This window comes from Eleutherodactylus coqui, chromosome 1 (assembly GCF_035609145.1).
Source record: "Eleutherodactylus coqui strain aEleCoq1 chromosome 1, aEleCoq1.hap1, whole genome shotgun sequence".
Lineage (NCBI taxonomy): Eukaryota > Metazoa > Chordata > Amphibia > Anura > Eleutherodactylidae > Eleutherodactylus > Eleutherodactylus coqui.
This window is the reverse complement of record NC_089837.1, coordinates 271,081,042-271,102,165: the sequence shown is the minus strand read 5'-3', so window position 1 is coordinate 271,102,165 and position 21,124 is coordinate 271,081,042. Positions and strand designations below refer to the sequence as shown.

At 51.3% G+C, this 21,124-nt stretch overlaps 1 protein-coding gene across 1 annotated transcript in view; it reads left to right on the top strand.

Annotated features, from left to right (window-relative positions):
• The window catches only part of DEF6 (DEF6 guanine nucleotide exchange factor), a 495,476-nt gene that overhangs the window by 455,495 nt on the left and 18,857 nt on the right, over positions 1–21,124 (top strand). The gene's annotated exons all lie outside the window — the stretch shown is intronic.

Here is a 21,124-nt window from a genome sequence, read left to right as displayed (position 1 = left end):
TCCAGCCTAGAGCTTACTTCATCGTAGAAGCTGATCAGATTGGTCTGACATGATCTTTCTGCCTCCTCCTTAGCAATTTGGTCTTATCTTTGCATATTTAGTTTTTTTCCCTGTATGATTTTAGCGCTTCTTTGCTGCCTTCTTGCTTTAGTAGTTTGAACGCTTTCTTTTTTTCATTTATTGCCTCACTTACTGTCTTGTCGAGCCACATTGGTTTCCTTTTACTTGAAGTTCTTATATTTTCAAAGGGAATGAACTGCTCACATGAGGTGACTAGGATCCTTTTAAACTTTTCCCATTTGTCCTCTGTACTGATATTTTTGAGGATGTTGTCCAATTTAATGTTACCGATAGTAGTTCTAAGCTGATCAAATTTTGCTATACTAAAGTTTAGTTTATTTGTCGCTCCCTGATAAGGCTTCTTATTGAATGACAGCTGGAAGTTGATTTAATTGTGGTCACTGTTCCCCAAGTGCCCCTCAACTAGAGATGAGTGAGCACCAAAATGCTCGGGTGCTCGTTACTCGAGACAAACTTTTCGCGATGCTCGAGGGTTCGTTTCGAATAACGAACCCCATTGAAGTCAATGGGCGACCCGAGCATTTTTGTATATCGCCGATGCTCGCTAAGGTTTTCGTTTGTGAAAATCTGGGCAATTCAAGAAAGTGATGGGAACGACACAGCAACGGATAGGGCAGGCGAGGGGCTACATGTTGGGCTGCATCTCAAGTTCCCAGGTCCCACTATTAAGCCACAATAGCGGCAAGAGTGGGCCCCCCCCTCTTAACAACTTTGACTTCTGAAAAGCCCCTCATTAGCAATGCATACCTTAGCTAAGCACCACACTACCTCCAACAAAGCACAATCACTGCCTGCATGACACTCCGCTGCCACTTCTCCTGGGTTACATGCTGCCCAACCCCCCCCTCCCACCCCCACCCACGACCCAGTGTCCACAGCGCACACCAAACTGTCCCTGCCCAGCCTTCAGCTGCCATCATGCCACGCCACCCTCATGTCTATTTACAAGTGCGTCTGCCAGAGGAACCGCAGGCACACACTGCAGAGGGTTGGCACGGCTAGGCAGCGACCCTCTTTAAAAGGGGCGGGGTGATAGTCCACAATGCTGTACATAAGCAATGAGAAATCCAATCCTGTGCCACCTCCATCTGGAGCTGCACACGTGGGCATAGCAATGGGGAACCTATGTGCCACACACTATTCATTCTGTCAAGGTGTCTGCATGCCCCAGTCAGACCGCGGTTTTTTATAAATAGTCACAGGCAGGTACAACTCCGCGATGGGAATTCCGTGTGCACCCACAGCATGGGTGGCTCCCTGGAACCCACCGGCTGTACATAAATGTATCCCATTGCAGTACCCTGGACAGCAGAGCTAACGTCAGATTAAATGCAGGTGGGCTTCGGCCCACACTGCGTGCCCCAACCTGACCGGGCTTTTTAATTCATAGACACAGGCAGGTACAACTCCCTATTGTGAAGTCCCTGTGGACCGACAGCATGGGTGGGTGCCAGGAAGCCACCGGCGGTACATAAATATATCCCATTGCATTGCCCATCACAGCTGAGGTAATAATGTCATGTTTAATGCAGGTGGGCTTCAGCCCACACTGCATGCCACAGTCAGACTGGGGTTCTTTAGAAGTGGACACATGCAGTTACAACTCCCTGTGGACCCACAGCATGGGTGGGTGCCAGGAAACCACTGGCGGTACATAAATATATCCCATTGCATTGCCCATCACAGCTGAGGTAATAATGTCATGTTTAATGCAGGTGGGCTTCGGCCCACACTGCATGCCCCAGTCAGACTGGGGTTCTTTAGAAGTGGACACATGCAGTTACAACTCCCTGTGGACCCACAGCATGGGTGGGTGCCAGGAAGCCACCGGCAGTACATAAATATATCCCATTGCATTGCCCATCACAGCTAAGGTAATAATGTCATGTTTAATGCAGGTGGGCTTCGGCCCACACTGCATGCCCCAGTCAGACTGGGGTTCTTTAGAAGTGGACACATGCAGTTACAACTCCCTGTGGACCCACAGCATGGGTGGGTGCCAGGAAGCCACCGGCGGTACATAAATATATCCCATTGCATTGCCCATCACAGCTAAGGTAATAATGTCATGTTTAATGCAGGTGGGCTTCGGCCCACACTGCATGCCCCAGTCAGACTGGGGTTCTTTAGAAGTGGACACATGCAGTTACAACTCCCTGTGGACCCACAGCATGGGTGGCTCCCTGGAAACCACCGGCGGTACATAAATATATCCCATTGCAGTGCCCAACACAGCTGATGTAACGTCAGCTGTAATGCAGGTGGGCTAAAAATTAATTAGATTACACTGTAGGCGAGGGCCCCCAAAAATTGGTGTACCAACAGTACTAATGTACCTGAGAAAAATTGCCCATGCCCAACCAAGAGGGCAGGTGAAACCCATTAATCGCTTTGGTTAATGTGGCTTAATTGGTAACTAGGCCTGGAGGCAGCCCAGTAAAAATAAAAATTGGTTGAGGTGAAAGTTTCAACGCTTTAATGAGCATTGAAACGTATAAAAATTGTTTAGAAAAATTATATGACTGAGCCTTGTGGGCCTAAGAAAAATTGCCCGTTCGGCGTGATTATGTGAGGTTTCAGGAGGAGGAGCAGGCGGAGGAGGAATATTATACACAGATTGATGAAGCAAAAAGGTCCCCGTTTTGGATGGTGAGAGAGAACGATGCTTCCATCCGCGGGTGCAGCCTACGTATTGTTTAGGTATCGCTGCTGTCCGCTGGTGGAGAAGAGAAGTCTGGGGAAATCCAGGCTTTGTTCATCTTGATGAGTGTAAGCCTGTCGGCACTGTGGGTTGACAGGTGGGTACGCTTATCCGTGATGATTCCCCCAGCCGCACTAAACACACTCTCTGACAAGATGCTAGCCGCAGGACAAGCAAGCACCTCCAGGGCATACAGCGCGAGTTCAGGCCACGTGTCCAGCTTCGACACCCAGTAGTTGTAGGGGGCAGAGGCGTCACCGAGGACGTTCGTGCGATCGGCTACGTACTCCCTCACCATCCTTTTACAGTGCTCTCGCCAACTCAGCCTTGACTGGGGAGCGGTGACACAGTCTTGCTGGGGAGCCATAAAGCTGGCAAAGGCCTTGGATAATGTTCCCCTGCCTGCGCTATACATGCTGCCTGATCTCTGCGCCTCCCCTGCTACCTGGGCCGCGGAAATGCGCCTTCGGCCACTAGCGCTGTCGGATGGGAAGTTTACCATCAGTTTGTCCACCAGCGCCCTGTGGTATAGCATCATTCTCGAACCCCTTTCCTCTTCGGGAATGAGAGTGGAAAGGCTCTCCTTATACCGTGGGTCGAGCAGTGTGTACACCCAGTAATCCGTAGTGGCCAGAATGCGTGTAACGCGAGGGTCACGAGAAAGGCATCCTAACATGAAGTCAGCCATGTGTGCCAGGGTACCTGTACGCAACACATGGCTGTCCTCACTCGGAAGATCACTTTCAGGATCCTCCTCCTCCTCCTCCTCTGGCCATACACGCTGAAAGGATGACAGGCAAGCAGCATCTGTACCCTCAGCAGTGGGCCAAGCGGTCTCTTGCCCCTCCTCCTCATGCTCCTCCCCCTCCTCCTCAACACGCTGAGATATAGACATGAGGGTGCTCTGACTATCCAGCGACATACTGTCTTCCCCCGCCTCCGTTTCCGATTGCAAAGCGTCTGCCTTTATGCTTTGCAGGGAACTTCTCAAGAGGCATAGCAGAGGAATGGTGACGCTAATGATTGCAGCATCCCCGCTCAGCATCTGGGTAGACTCCTCAAAGTTTCGAAGGACCTGGCAGATGGCTGCCAACCAGGCCCACTCTTCTGTAAATAATTGAGGAGGCTGACTCCCACTACGCCGCCCATGTTGGAGTTGGTATTCCGCAATAGCTCTACGCTGCTCATAGAGCCTGGCCAACATGTGGAGCGTAGAGTTCCACTGTGTGGGCACGTCGCACAGCAATCGGTGCACTGGCAGATGAAACCGATGTTGCAGGGTCCGCAGGGTGGCAGCGTCCGTCTTGGAGTTGCGGAAATGTGCGCAGAGCTGGCGCACCTTTCCGAGCAGGTATGACAAGTGTGGGTAGCTTTTCAGAAAGCGCTGAACCACCAAATTAAAGACGTGGGCCAGGCATGGCACGTGCGTGAGGCTGCCGAGCTGCAGAGCCGCCACCAGGTTACGGCCGTTGTCACACACGACCATGCCCGGTTGGAGGCTCAGCGGCGCAAGCCAGCGGTCGGTCTGCTCTGTCAGACCCTGCAGCAGTTCGTGGGCCATCTGACTCTTCTCTCCTAAGCTGAGTAGTTTCAGCACGGCCTGCTGATGCTTGCCCACCACTGTGCTGCCATGCCACGCGACACCGACTGCTGGCGACGTACTGCTGCTGACACATCTTGATTGCGAGACAGAGGTTGCGTAGGAGGAGGAGGAGGAGGAGGAGGAGGGTGGTTTAGTGGAGGAAGCATACACCACCGCAGATACCACCACGCAATTCTGGGGGTGGGTAAGACGTGAGCGGTCCCAGGCTCTGACTCTGTCCCAGCCTGCACTAAATTCACCCAATGTGCCGTCAGGGAGATATAGTGGCCCTGCCCGCCTGTGCTTGTCCACGTGTCTGTTGTTAAGTGGACCTTGGCAGTAACCACGTTGGTGAGGGCGCGTACAATGTTGCGGGAGACGTGGTGGCCTGGGACGGCACATCGGGAAAAGTAGTGGCGACTGGGAACAGAGTAGCACGGGGCCGCCGCCGCCATCATGCTTTTGAAAGCCTCCGTTTCCACAAGCCTATACGGCAGCATCTCCAGGCTGATCAATTTGGCAATGTGCACGTTTAACGCTTGAGCGTGCGGGTGCGTTGCGGCGTACTTGCGCTCGCGCTCAAACAGTGGCGCTAGCGACGTCTGGACGCTGCGCTGAGAAACATTGCTGAATGGGGCAGAGGACAGCGGAGGTGAGGGTGTGGGTGCAGACCAGGAGACGGTAGTGCCTGTGTCCTCAGAGGGGGGTTGGATCTCAGTGGCAGGTTGGGGCACAGGGGGAGAGGCAGTGGTGCAAACTGGAGGCGGTGAACGGCCTTCGTTCCACCTTGTGGGGTGCTTGGCCATCATATGCCTGCGCATGCTGGTGGTGGTGGCTCCCCAGCTGATCTTGGCGCGACAAAGGTTGCACACCACTGTTCGTCGGTCGTCAGGCGTCTCTGTGAAAAACTGCCACACCGTAGAGCACCTTGACCTCTGCTGGGTGGCATGGCGCGAGGGGGCGCTTTGGGAAACAGTTGGTGGATTATTCGGTCTGGCCCTGCCTCTACCCCTGGCCACCGCACTGGCTCGGCCTGTGCCCACACCCTGACTTGGGCCTCCACGTCCTCGCCCGCGTCCACGTCCTCTAGGCCTACCCCTACCCCTCAGCATGCTGTATTACCAGTAGTGCAGAAACAGAACGCTGTAATTAAATGTGCCGCTTATTGGCCTGTGGTTGGAGGCTGACTTCGCTTACGGAACGCCAGGAAATAATTTTGCGCAAGCCTGCTGTAACACTTAGCTGGCTGCGTATGAATTTGGAGAACTACTACACCCAGCACAGACCCAGAACACTGAGGACACTCACAGGCAGCCCAAATAGATTTTTTTCCCAAAATTCTTTTGCAAAGGCCCACTGCCTATATTCAATCAATATGTCTTCTGTCCCTGCCTAAGCGCTTCTGGCCCTGGAGTATGTCAAAGAACTGCAGAGTGTTGCACTGGGAACTGCAATACAGCGGTGATTTCACAGCCCAGACAGAGCCAGGAAATAACTTTGCGCAAGCCTGCTGTAACACTTAGCTGGCTGCGTATGAATTTGGAGAACTACTACACCCAGCACAGACCCAGAACACTGAGGACACTCACAGGCAGCCCAAATAGATTTTTTTCCCAAAATTCTTTTGCAAAGGCCCACTGCCTATATTCAATCAATATGTCTTCTGTCCCTGCCTAAGCGCTTCTGGCCCTGGAGTATGTCAAAGAACTGCAGAGTGTTGCACTGGGAACTGCAATACAGCGGTGATTTCACAGCCCAGACAGAGCCAGGAAATAACTTTGCGCAAGCCTGCTGTAACACTTAGCTGGCTGCGTATGAATTGGGAGAACTACTACACCCAGCACAGACCCAGAACACTGAGGACACTCACAGGCAGCCCAAATAGATTTTTTTCCCAAAATTCTTTTGCAAAGGCCCACTGCCTATATTCAATCAATATGTCTTCTGTCCCTGCCTAAGCGCTTCTGGCCCTGGAGTATGTCAAAGAACTGCAGAGTGTTGCACTGGGAACTGCAATACAGCGGTGATTTCACAGCCCAGACAGAGCCAGGAAATAACTTTGCGCAAGCCTGCTGTAACACTTAGCTGGCTGCGTATGAATTTGGAGAACTACTACACCCAGCACAGACCCAGAACACTGAGGACACTCACAGGCAGCCCAAATAGATTTTTTTCCCAAAATTCTTTTGCAAAGGCCCACTGCCTATATTCAATCAATATGTCTTCTGTCCCTGCCTAAGCGCTTCTGGCCCTGGAGTATGTCAAAGAACTGCAGAGTGTTGCACTGGGAACTGCAATACAGCGGTGATTTCACAGCCCAGACAGAGCCAGGAAATAACTTTGCGCAAGCCTGCTGTAACACTTAGCTGGCTGCGTATGAATTGGGAGAACTACTACACCCAGCACAGACCCAGAACACTGAGGACACTCACAGGCAGCCCAAATAGATTTTTTTCCCAAAATTCTTTTGCAAAGGCCCACTGCCTATATTCAATCAATATGTCTTCTGTCCCTGCCTAAGCGCTTCTGGCCCTGGAGTATGTCAAAGAACTGCAGAGTGTTGCACTGTGAACTGCAATACGGCGGTGATTTCACAGCCCAGACAGAGCCAGGAAATAATTTTGCGCAAGCCTGCTGTAACACTTAGCTGGCTGCGTATGAATTGGGAGAACTACTACACCCAGCACAGACCCAGAACACTGAGGACACTCACAGGCGGCCCAAATAGATTTTTTTCCCAAAATTCTTTTGCAAAGGCCCACTGCCTATATTCAATCAATATGTCTTCTGTCCCTGCCTAAGCGCTTCTGGCCCTGGAGTATTACTGCAGGGCGCAATGCTCTGCACGGCCGATATACCAAAAAAAAAAATGTGCAACACTGCAAAAAGCAGCCTCCACAGTACTGCACACGGTTAGATGTGGCCCTAAGAAGGACCGTTGGGGTCCTTGAAGCCTAAAATACTCCTAACACTCTCCCTATAGCAGATCCAACAAGATAGCACTTTCCCTCCTCTATGTCAGAACGCATCTGTGGCGAGCCGCGGGTGGGGCCGATTTTTATACTCGGGTGACACCTGATCTCGCCAGCCACTCACTGCAGGGGGGTGGTATAGGGCTTGAACGTCGCAGGGGGAAGTTGTAATGCCTTCCCTGTCTTTCAATTGGCCAGAAAAGCGCGCTAACATCTCAGAGATGAAAGTGAAAGTAACCCGAACATCGCGTGGTACTCGTTATGAGTAACGAGCATCTCGAACACGCTAATACTCGAACGAGTATCAAGCTCGGACGAGTACGTTCGCTCATCTCTACCCTCAACCTGTAGCCCCTTTATTCGGTGCGGTTTGTTAGTTAATACTAAGTCTAGAAGGGCCCTCCCTCTCGTTGGTTCCCGCACAAGTTGGGTAAGGTAGTTATCTTTAATTGATCTCAAGAACTTATCACCCTTGTGAGATTTGCAGGTTTCGTTTTCCCATATTATATCTGGATAATTAAAGTCCCCCGTGATAATTACTTTGTTGCGGTTTGACACCTCTTCTATTTGCCTTAGTAGTAAGGTTTCAGTTTCTTCTGTTGCTTTTGGTGGTCTATAGAAAACCCCTATCAGGATTTTGTTATTTTTTTTGTCCCTGTAATTCTACCCACAGAGATTCCACATGTTCATCTCCTACACCTATATCTTCCCATAGCCTTGGCGATAAGTACGATTTAACATAAAGACATAGCCCTCCCCCTTTCTGGTTTCCATGGTCTCTTCTGAAGAGGTTGTAACCCTATAAATTCATCGCCCAATCGCACTTTTCATCAAGCCGTGTTTCCTTTATTCCGACTATATCATAGTTTTCATCGGCCATTCTCGCTTCAAGCTCACCCACTTTGCCGATCAGACTTCTTGCATTCGTGGTCATACAATTTATACAGTTTTTTGTTCTTTAAATTCATTTTGTTGCTAATGGTACTATTGGCTGATCTGTCAGTTCTAACTGTACTAACCCCATCCCCTGCTCGACCCCCCCCCCCTTCCCATTGCTTAGACTTAGGTCGCTAGCTACACTGACTACCCCCCTATTTCTCTTTTTGCCCTCCCCCCAGTCCCTAGTTTAAACACTCCTCCAGCCTTCTATCCATCTTCTCCGCTAGCACAGCTGCACCCTCCCCATTAAGATGCAGCCCGTCCCTCATCTGCTAATATCGCGGACTTGTTGGGTTGTGCCAGTTCAGGACTAGCCTTCCTGTTTCTCTTCCCTATACCCCTCCTACTGTCACCCAGCTGGCTGCCTACTCCCCCTGCTCTTCCGTACTACCATCCTCTCCCATCTCTAACCCAGCGAGTGTCTGCTCAGTGAGCACCAAACTCCTTTCCATGATGTCAATGGCTCTCAGTGTTGCCAGTTGCCCATTTAGATCCAGGATTTGTGCTTCTAAATGTGCGACGTGCATGCATCTTGCGCAGCAGTATGCACCCTCGATCTGCTGATCAAGGTCCGTATACATTGCACAAGTAGCACACTGGATGATATTGCCAGGCATGGAGCTCATCCTAAGGGGGATCTACAATTTACTTGTGGATGTAGTGAAGATAGACTTGCTCACACTCCGCTCACATGCTGCCGCCTATGCGCAACCGCTCACACGCTGCCGCCTATGCGCAACCGCTCACACGCTGCCGCCTATGCGCAACCGCTCACACGCTGCCGCCTATGCGCAACCGCTCACACGCTGCCGCCTATGCGCAACCGCTCACACGCTGCCGCCTATGCGCAACCGCTCACACGCTGCCGCCTATGCGCAACCGCTCACACGCTGCCGCCTATGCGCAACCGCTCACACGCTGCCGCCTATGCGCAACCGTTCACACGCTGCCGGCTATGCGCAACCGTTCACACGCTGCCGGCTATGCGCAACCGTTCACACGCTGCCGGCTATGCGCAACCGTTCACACGCTGCCGGCTATGCGCAACCGTTCACACGCTGCCGGCTATGCGCAACCGTTCACACGCTGCCGCCTATGCGCAACCGTTCACACGCTGCCACCTATGCGCAACCGCTCACACGCTGCCGCCTATGCGCAACCGCTCACACGCTGCCGCCTATGCGCAACCGCTCACACGCTGCCGCCTATGCGCAACCGCTCACACGCTGCCGCCTATGCGCAACCGCTCACACGCTGCCGCCTATGCGCAACCGCTCACACGCAGCCGCCTATGCGAAACCGCTCACACGCAGCAGCCTATGCGCAACCGCTCACACGCAGCCGCCTATGCACAACCGCTCACACGCAGCCGCCTATGCGCAACCGCTCACACGCAGCCGCCTATGCGCAATCGCTCACATGCAGCCGCCTATGCGCACCCGCTCACACACTTTTTTTTTCTCACTCAATCACCCAATCCTGCTGCACTTACACCTTGCACACAGACACTTATACATTCACACTCTAATACCCCCTCCCTTAGTCACAGACACACACTTAGACCCACAGGCACACACATACTAAGACACACACTTAGACACACACTAAGACACACAGAGTACACTTATCTGCTCTGTCGGCAGCTCCTCTGCAGCTCCCATGACGTCACCTGCAGTCTCACCGGCAGGACCTCTCTCCCGGCGGCCGCGCTCCCTGTGCTCCTGGCGCTCCATGAACCTGCTATTCCGCTTCTGCCCGGCTGCTCCCTCGGACTCGTGGTGGCGTCAGCTCCTGCTTCTGGTGCCGGTTACCTGGCGTCTGACGTCACTTCCGGCAGAAGATTTTCCAAGTAATCTGTCCTGGCATTGCAAGGTACTGAAAGGATAAGGGTTATACGAACAGCCAATGCAAAGAGTTATTGTAGTATTTGCTGAATTTCGCTAGACACAAGTATGGAGACAAAGTTGTCTATGGTAAAACAAACATAGGTACCACATAGTAAAACACTACAAGACTCTCTGTGTATACTGTCTTTCCTTTCCCTTTACATAATAAATAGAGATGAGCGAGCACTAGAGATGAGCGAGCACCAAAATGCTCGGGTGCTCGTTACTCGGAACGAACTTTTCGCGATGCTCGAGGGTTCGTTTCGAATAACGAACCCCATTGAAGTCAATGGGCGACCCGAGCATTTTTGTATTTCGCCGATGCTCGCTAAGGTTTTCATGTGTGAAAATCTGGGCAATTCAAGAAAGTGATGGGAACGACACAGCAACGGATAGGGCAGGCGAGGGGCTACATGTTGGGCTGCATCTCAAGTTCACAGGTCCCACTATTAAGCCACAATAGCGGCAAGAGTGGGCCCCCCCCCCCCCTCCCAAAAACTTTTACTTCTGAAAAGCCCTCATTAGCATGGCATACCTTTGCTAAGCACCACACTAGCTACAACAAAGCACAATCACTGCCTGGATGACACTCCGCTGCCACTTCTCCTGGGTTACATGCTGACCAACCGCCCCCCCTCCCCCCCACAGCGCACACCAAAGTGTCCCTGCGCAGCCTTCAGCTGCCCTCATGCCACACCACCCTCATGTCTATTTATAAGTGCGTCTGCCATGAGGAGGAACCGCACGCACACACTGCAGAGGGGTTGGCACGGCTAGGCAGTGACCCTCTTTAAAAGGGGCGATAGCCCACAATGCTGTACAGAAGCAATGAGAAATAGAATCCTGTGCCACCGCCATCAGGAGCTGCACACGTGGGCATAGCAATGGGGAACCTATGTGCCACACACTATTCATTCTGTCAAGGTGTCTGCATGCCCCAGTCAGACTGGTAATATGTACCTTAACAGTAACCGCGTTGGTGGTAATGTGGTGGTGAGTGCGGACCTAGTAGCGCGGTTTTATTTTGTTGGTTTTCGGAATGTGGCCAGGATTAAGTGGGCCGTGGCGGGGGGATGTTTTTGAGGCACTACGTGTCCTCTCCACGTGTCCGTGGTTATATGCACCTTAACAGTAACCGCGTTGGTGGTAATGTGGTGGTGACTGCGGACCTAGTAGCGCGGTTTTATTTTGTTGGTTTTCGGAATGTGGCCAGGATTAAGTGGGCCGTGGCGGGGGGATGGTGGGGGGGCTCTCTTGTAGTGTCGGTAAAGGTGAAATTCTTGGACTGCCACCAGACGAACCAATGCAAAGGCATTTGCCAAGAATGTTTTCCCTGTTGGAGGAGGAGGGGGATGTTTTTGAGGCACTACGTGTCCTCTCCACGTGTCCGTGGTTATATGCACCTTAACAGTAACCGCGTTGGTGGGAAATGGCCTCGCCGCCATCATGTCTTTGGGAAGCCTCTGTTTCCACACCCCAGAGACATACCATTAGCAGCGGTATAGGCAGAGCCCATAATTCGTAACATTTCAGCCGTAGCATTAGGACAGGCCCCACTAACATATCACTAGCAGCATTATAGCGGGAGCGCAGTCTTCGTTCCATGTCAGCAATAGTAGCACTCAAGACAGGCCCCAGTAACAATTCCGAAGCAGCAGTATAGCGGGAGCGCAGTCTTCGTTCCATGTCAGCAATAGTAGCACTCAAGACAGGCCCCAGTAACAATTCCGAAGCAGCAGTATAGCGGGAGCGCAGTCTTCGTTCCATGTCAGCAATAGTAGCACTCAAGACAGGCCCCAGTAACAATTCCGAATCAGCAGTATAGCGGGAGCGCAGTCTTCGTTCCATGTCAGCAATAGTAGCACTCAAGACAGGCCCCAGTAACAATTCCGAAGCAGCAGTATAGCGGGAGCGCAGTCTTCGTTCCATGTCAGCAATAGTAGCACTCAAGACAGGCCCCAGTAACAATTCTGAAGCAGCAGTATAGTGGGAGCGCAGTCTTAGTTCCATTTCAGTAGCTGCACTATAGGCAAGGCCCAAGTTACATTTATGTAGCTAAAGTGTAGGCCAACCCCACACACACTTCTGTACCATGAGTGCAGGCGAAGAACATACAAACATACACTGTAGGTGAGGGCCCCAAAAAATTGGTGTACCAACAGTACTAATGTACCTCAGTAAAAATTGGCCATGCCCAACCAAGATGGCAGGTGAAACCCATTAATCGCTTTGGTTAATGTGGCTTAAGTGGTAACTAGGCCTGGAGGCAGCCCAGTTTAACGAAAAATTGGTTCAAGTTAAAGTTTCAACGCTTTTAAGAGCATTGAAACATATAAAAATTGTTTAGAAAAATTAGATGAGTGAGCCTTGTGGCCCTAAGAAAAATTGCCCGTTCAGCGTGATTACGTGAGGTTTCAGGAGGAGGAGCAGGAGGAGGAGGAGGAATATTAGACACAGATTGATGAAGCAGAAATGTCCCCGTTTTGGATGGTGAGAGAGAACGTAGCTTCCATCCGCGGGTGCAGCCTACGTATTGCTTACGTATCGCTGCTGTCCGCTGGTGGAGAAGAGAAGTCTGGGGAAATCCAGGCTTTGTTCATCTTGATGAGTGTTAGCCTGTCGGCACTGTCGGTTGACAGGCGGGTACGCTTATCTGTGATGATTCCCCCAGCCGCACTAAACACCCTCTCCGACAAGACGCTAGCCGCAGGACAAGCAAGCACCTCCAGGGCATACAGCGCAAGTTCAGGCCACGTGTCCAGCTTCGACACCCAGTAGTTGTAGGGGGCAGAGGCGTCACCGAGGATGGTCGTGCGATCGGCTACGTACTCCCTCACCATCCTTTTACAGTGCTCCCGCCGACTCAGCCTTGACTGGGGAGCGGTGACACAGTCTTGCTGGGGAGCCATAAAGCTGGCCAGGCCCTTAAAGACTGTTGCACTGCCTGGGCTGTACATGCTGCTCGATCTACGCACCTCCCCTGCTACCTGGCCCTCGGAACTGCGCCTTCTGCCACTACCGCTGTCGGATGGGAATTTTACCATCAGCTTGTCCGCCAGGGTCCTGTGGTATGGCAACACTCTCGAATCCCTTTCCTCTTCGGGAATGAGAGTGGGAAGGTTCTCCTTATAGCGTGGGTCGAGCAGTGTGTACACCCAGTAATCCGTAGTGGCCAGAATGCGTTGAATGCGAGGGTCACGAGAAAGGCATCCTAACATGAAGTCAGCCATGTGTGCCAGGGTACCTGTACGCAACACATGGCTGTCCGCTCTAGGAAGATCACTTTCAGGATCCTCCTCCTCCTCCTCCTCAGGCCATACACGCTGAAATGATGACAGGCAAGCAGCATGGGTACGGTCAGCAGTGGGCCAAGCTGTCTCTTCCCCCTCCTCCTCATCCTCCTCATGCTCCTCCTCCTCCTCCTGAACGCGCTGAGATATAGACAGGAGGGTGCTCTGACTATCCAGCGACATACTGTCTTCCCCCGGCTCGGTTTCTGAGCGCAAAGCGGCTGCCTTTATGGTTTGCAGGGAAGTTCTCAAGATGCATAGCAGAGGAATGGTGACGCTAATGATTGCAGCATCGCCGCTCACCACCTGGGTAGACTGCTCAAAGTTTCGAAGGACCTGGCAGATGTCTGCCAACCAGGCCCACTCTTCTGAAAAGAATTGAGGAGGCTGACTCCCACTGCGCCGCCCATGTTGGAGTTGGTATTCCACTATAGCTCTACGCTGCTCATAGAGCCTGGCCAACATGTGGAGCGTAGAGTTTCACCGTGTGGGCACGTCGCACAGCAGTCGGTGCACTGGCAGATTAAAGCGATGTTGCAGGGTGCGCAGGGTGGCAGCGTCCGTGTGGGACTTGCGGAAATGTGCGCAGAGCCGGCGCACCTTTACGAGCAGGTCTGACAAGCGTGGGTAGCTTTTCAGAAAGTGCTGAACCACCAAATTAAAGACGTGGGCCAGGCATGGCACGTGCGTGAGGCTGCCGAGCTGCAGAGCCGCCACCAGGTTACGGCCGTTGTCACACACGACCATCCCCGGTTGGAGGCTCAGCGGCGCAAGCCAACGGTCGGTCTGCTCTGTCAGACCCTGCAGCAGTTCGTGGGCCGTGTGCCACCTATCTCCTAAGCTGAGTAGTTTCAGCACGGCCTGCTGACGCTTGCCCACCGCTGTGCTGCCACGCCGCGCGTCACCGACTGCTGGCGACGTCCTGCTGCTGCTGACACATCTAGATTACGAGACAGAGGTTGAGGAGGAGGAGGAGGAGGAGGAGGGTGCTTTAGTGGAAGAAGCATACACCGCCGAACATACCACCACCGAGCTGGGGCCCGCAATTCTGGGGGTGGGTAGGACGTGAGCGGTCCCAGGCTCTGACTCTGTCCCAGCCACCACTAAATTCACCCAATGTGCCGTCAGGGAGATGTAGTGGCCCTGCCCGCCTGTGCTTGTCCACGTGTCCGTAGTTAAGTGGACCTTGCCACTAACCGCATTGGTGAGGGCGCGTACAATGTTGCGGGAGACGTGGTCGTGCAGGGCTGGGACGGCACATCGGGAAAAGTAGTGGCGACTGGGAACTGAGTAGCGCAGGGCCGCCGCCATCATAGCTTTGAAGGACTCCGTTTCCACAACCCTATACGGCAGCATCTCAAGGCTGATAAATTTGGCTATGTGGACGGTTAACGATTGAGCGTGCGGGTGCGTAGCGGCGTACTTGCGCTTGCGCTCCAACAGTTGCGCTAGCGACGGCTGGACGGTGCGGTGTGAGACATTGCTGGATTGGGCCGAGGACAGCGGAGGTGAGGGTGTGGGTGCAGGCCATGAGACGGTCGTGCCTGTGTCCTGAGAGGGGGGTTGGATCTCAGTGGCAGGTTGGGGCACAGGGGGAGAGGCAGCGGTGCAAACCAGAGGCGGTGAACGGCCTTCGTCCCACCTTGTGGGGTGCTTGGCCATCATATGTCTGCGCATGCTGGTGGTGGTGAGGCTGTTGGTGGTGGCTCCCCGGCTGATCTTGGCGCGACAAAGGTTGCACACCACTGTTCGTCGGTCGTCAGGCGTCTCTGTGAAAAACTGCCAGACCTTAGAGCACCTCGGCCTCTGCAGGGTGGCATGGCGCGAGGGGGCGCTTTGGGAAACACTTGGTGGATTATTCGGTCTGGCCCTGCCTCTACCCCTGGCCACCGCACTGCCTCTTGCTATCTGCCCTGCTGCTGCCCGTGCCTCCCCCTCTGAAGACCTGTCCTGTGTAGGCGTTGCACACCAGGTGGGGTCAGTCACCTCATCGTCCTGCTGCTCTTCCTCCGAATCCTCTGTGCGCTGCTCCCTCGGACTTTCTGCCCTTACTACTACCTCACTGCAAGACAACTGTGTCTCACCGTCATCGTCCTCCTCACCCACTGAAAGGTCTTGAGACAGTTGCCGGAAGTCCCCAGCCTCATCCCCCGGACCCCGGGAACTTTCCAATGGTTGGGCATCAGTGACGATAAACTCCTCTGGTGGTAGAGGAACCACTGCTGCCCAATCTGAGCAGGGGCCCGAGAAAAGTTCCTGGGAGTGTTCCCGCTCCTGAGCATGTGTCATTGTAGTGGAGTGAGGAGGCTGGGAGGAAGGAGGAGCAGCAGACAGAGGATTCGGATTTGCAGCACTGGACGGCGCAGAACTCTGGGTGGATGATAGCTTGCTCGAAGCACTTTCTGCCATCCAGGACAGGACCTGCTCACACTGCTCATTTTCTAATAAAGGTCTCCCGCGTGGACCCATTAATTGGGCGATGAATGTGGGGACGCCAGAAACGTGCCTCTCTCCTAATCGCGCAGCAGTCGGCTGCGACACACCTGGATCAGGAGCTCGGCCTGTGCCCACACCCTCACTTGGCCTTCCGCGTCCATGTCCTCTAGACCTACCCCTACCCCTCAGCATGCTGTATTACCAGTGATTTGATTTCCCAGGCAGGAAATAAATTGGCGCAAGCCTGCAGGCCAAATATACTTTTTTCCCTTTTTTTTTAAAAGGAAAGGCCCACTGCGTCTATTCAATGAATAATGTATGTCTTCTGGCCCTGCCTACACAATTCTATCCCTGTAGTATTAATGCCGGGTGCAATGGTCTGCACAGCCGGTTTTGAGAGAAAAAAAAAAATGCAACACTGCTAACAGCAGCCTGGACAGTACTGCACACGGATAGATGTGGCCCTAGAAAGGACCGTTGGGGTTCTTGAAGCCTACACTCACTGCTAACACTCTCCCTGCCTAACCACCACTTCTGTCCCTATTGCAGGGCGCAATGCTCTGCAGATCCAATTTTGAAAAAAAAAATAAAAATACAGTGCTAACACAGTACTGCACACTATTAGATGTGGCCCTGAGAAGGACCGTTGGGGTTCTTGAAGCCTACACTAACTCCTAACGCTCTCCCTACAGCAGCTCCAGCACGATACCACTTTCCCTCAGCTAACTCACAAGGCATCTGAGCCGAGCCGCGGGAGGGGCCGATTTTTATACTCGGGTGACATCAGATCTCCCCAGCCACTCACAGCAGGGGGGTGGTATAGGGCTTGAACGTCACAGGGGGAAGTTGTAATGCCTTCCCTGTCTTTCAATTGGCCAGAAAAGCGCGCTAACGTCTCAGAGAGGAAACTGAAAGTAACCGGAACACCGCGTGGTACTCGTTACGAGTAACGAGCATCCCGAACACCCTAATATTCGCACGAATATCAAGCTCGGACGAGTACGTTCGCTCATCTCTAATAATAAACCAGTTATATTCAGTGTGGGTGAACATCCATAAATCCACTCCAGAGTATCTGGTCCTTTCTTCCTTTTTGTTCAGTATTTGTCCGTCTCAATATTTTTTATTAAGATAATCAATAAAAGTTTTTTTTAGTTCTTTTTCGTTGATTAAAACACTGGAGCTGGTTTATTTCTACCACATACAGCACAGATCTGTATTATAGAACGGACCTCTTACAGTCTGTAGAGCTCTCCGTAATTGGTAAAACTCGCTCAATGCGTGCATTATGCTACTCTCTGTAGCAGAACAAGGTACCTTCTCTTGAATGATATACTCAAACAATGTTGCTAAGTACTTCTGTTGTCCTCCTTAAATCTCAGATTCGATTGTCAATACAAAAGGATAGACACGCAAGGTCTGGGGAAAATGGAGGCCAAGGAAGAAACTCACAATCATTTCGACCTGTACAGCCAATATATCTGTTTGGTAGTCACATATTGAGCTCAATTCTGACTTTATTCTGAAAATAGATAGGAAATGAGGGTGAGTTCTCCATTCTTTTGGAAGAGAAAACCTGGGATATTTGTAGCATTCCTGTGATAGTTTTTGCATGGAAAAAGAAGGGTCTGTACACTTTCCTACAGTTCGTAGTGCAAAACACTCTCACCTTGGTAGAGCCGCGCATATGCTCCATGTAGACATGTGGGTTTTACCTCCCGCAGATTCTGACATTATGTTTGTTAACTGTGCCGGAAAACGTAGAAGGTGGCTTCATCACTTAATACTAAAGATTGCAGGAAACCATCGGTTTCTATTAGAGTTTGCATACTCTTGCAAAACGTTGCCTCACTTTGTCATCTGGTTTCATGACCTGTAACAATTGCAATCAGAAGGAATAACCTCACAAATGTATGCACAGAATCTTCCACACAGTCTGGTGCGTGTTATTCATTTCTCTGCTTGCTTTGATAGTGGATTTCTGAGAACTTTGTGTGAGACTTGCGCAGTCACACTCCACTGTTTCCACGCTTACTGGTGGACGGCAGGATAATTTTTGCATACAGATACAACCTTTTTCCTTAAAATTGGAGTACCATTTATCAATTGTGCACCCACTGGGTGGATCTTCACAAGACTTTGTAAAAATTAAAAATAATGTTGCACACTATTAATAGACTGGTAGATTTGAAAATCAAGACTACAAGATGCTCTCCTGTCTTTGTTAGGAGCCATGTTGTCTTATATACCCCTAACGATGACTACGGGAGAATAAAACTTTTTGGGCATCATTTAGCAAAGCTGTATAACTGTAAGACTGTCCTTGTTGTCCATAGCAACCAATCACAGCACAGCTTTCATTTTACCTCAGCAGCTTGAGAAATGAAAGCTGTGCTGTTATTAGTTGCTATGAGCAACAAAGTCATTCTTATTGTTAGACAATTTTGCTAAATGAAAACATTTGAGTTTCTATTTACATTGATATCAAATGTATGTATCTGAGTGTCATTAAATGTAATGAGTTATGAGGGTTTTAAATCAGCAAGATCAGTCAAGATTTTGAGGTTACTTCAGTTCTGTGACCAGTGATTGATTTCACTTGATCACATCAAGTCATATGTGGTTTGACAAGTTATTTCTGGGCATAAATATACTTCTAACCAATTTGGACACCAGAAGCATATCGTGTAGCAGATAGCTTTATTTGCACGAACATAACAAGGTTTATTTTAGTTCTTTTTCAGTTCTAGTAAAACTGCCTTGGTGATTAAGCTCCAGTGTTTTGCACTATAAACTGTAGAAAAGTGTGAAGACCGTTCTTTATTCCATGCAGAAACTACCACAGGAATGTAGTATCTGGACATGCTACAAATATGGCTTCTGCTGCAGCTGGAACTGGAAATTCCAGGTTTTCTCTTCCAAAAGAATGGGGAACGCACCCCCATTCCCCTTACATTTTCATAATGAAGTCAGAATTGAGCTCAATAGATGACTACTAGAGATGAGCGAACGTACTCGTCTGAGCTTGATATTCGTGCGAATATTAGGGTGTTCGGGATGCTCGTTACTCGTAACGAGTACCACGCGGTGTTCCGGTTACTTTCAGTTTCCTTTCTGGCCAATTGAAAGACAGGGAAGGCATTACAACTTCCCCCTGTGACGTTCAAGCCCTATACCACCCCCCTGCTGTGAGTGGCTGGGGAGATCTGATGTCACCCGAGTATAAAAATCGGCCCCTCCCGCGGCTCGGCTCAGATGCCTTGTGAGTTAGCTGAGGGAAAGTGGTATCGTGCTGGAGCTGCTGTAGGGAGAGCGTTAGGAGTTAGTGTAGGCTTCAAGAACCCTACAGGGCCATCCTGTAGGGCAATCCTTCTCAGGGCCACATCTAATAGTGTGCAGTACTGTGTTAGCACTGTATTTTTTTTTTTTTTCAAAATTGGATCTGCAGAGCATTGCGCCCTGCAATAGGGACAGAAGTGGTGGTTAGGCAGGGAGAGTGTTAGCAGTGAGTGTAGGCTTCAAGAACCCCAACAGTCCTTTCTAGGGCCACATCTATCCGTGTGCAGTACTGTCCAGGCTGCTGTTAGCAGTGTTGCATATTTTTTTTTTTTCCTCAAAACCGGCTGTGCAGACCATTGCACCCGGCATTAATACTACAGGGATAGAATTGTGTAGGCAGGGCCAGAAGACATACATTATTCATTGAATAGACGCAGTGTGGCTTTTCCTTTGAAAAACAAGGGAAAAAATTCTATTTCGCCTGCCTCTGACAGTCCTCAGGGCTCTGGGTAAGTGTGTGCTGCGTGCAGAACGTTAAAAAAAAATCAGACGCAGCCAGCTACGTTTTACTGCAGGCTTGCGCCAATTTTTTTCCTGCATGGGAAATCCCTGATCTGCTGTAGCGAATAACTTTGCATCACTGCAGTTCAGTGACACATTTGCAGGGCCACAACACAGTTATTAAACTTAGTAGTATTCATTGAATACACGCAGTGTGGCTTTTCCTTTGAAAAACAAGAGAAAAAATTCTATTTCGCCTGCCTCTGACAGTCCTCAGGGCTCTGGGTACGTGTGTGCTGCGTGCAGAACGTTAAAAAAAAATCAGACGCAGCCAGCTACGTTTTACTGCAGGCTTGCGCCAATTTTTTTCCTGCATGGGAAATCCCTGATCTGCTGTAGCGAATAACTTTGCATCACTGCAGTTCTGTGACACATTTGCAGGGCCACAACACAGTTATTAAACTTAGTAGTATTCATTGAATACACGCAGTGTGGCTTGTCCTTTGAAAAACAAGGGAAAAAATTCTATTTTGGCTGCAGGCTTGCGCCAATTTCTTTCCTGGCTTGGAAATCACTGGTAATACAGCATGCTGAGGGGTAGGGGTAGGCCTAGAGGACGTGGACGCGGCCGAGGACGCGGAAGGCCCAAGTGAGGGTGTGGGCACAGGCCAAGCTCCTGATCCAGGTGTGTCGCAGCCGACTGCTGCACGATTAGGAGAGAGGCACGTTTCTGGCGTCCCCACATTCATCGCCCAATTAATGGGTCCATGCGGGAGACCTTTATTAGAAAATGAGCAGTGTGAGCAGGTCCTGTCGTGGATGGCAGAAAGTGCTTCGAGCAAGCTATCATCCACCCAGAGTTCTGCGCCGTCCAGTGCTGCAAATCCGAATCCTCTGTCTGCTGCTCCTCCTTCCTCCCAGCCTCCTCACTCCACTACAATGACACATGCTCAGGAGCGGGAAGACTCCCAGGAACTGTTCTCGGGCCCCTGCTCAGATTGGGCAGCAGTGGTTCCTCTCCCACCAGAGGAGTTTATCGTCACTGATGCACAACCATTGGAAAGTTCCCGGGGTCCAGGGGATGAGGCTGGGGACTTCCGGTAACTGTCTCAAGACCTTTCAGTGGGTGAGGAGGACGATGACGATGAGACACAGTTGTCTTGCAGTGAGGTAGTAGTAAGAGCAGTAAGTCCGAGGGAGGAGCGCACAGAGGATTCGGAGGAAGAGCAGCAGGACGATGAGGTGACTGACCCCACCTGGTGTGCAACGCCTACTCAGGACAGGTCTTCAGAGGGGCAGGCAAGGGCAGCAGCAGGGCAGGATGCAAGAGGCAGTGCGGTGGCCAGGGGTGGAGGCAGGGCCAGAACGAATAATCCACCAACTGTTTCCCAAAGCGCACCCTCGCGCCATGCCACCCTGCAGAGGCCGAGGTGCTCTAAGGTCTGGCAGTTTTTCAC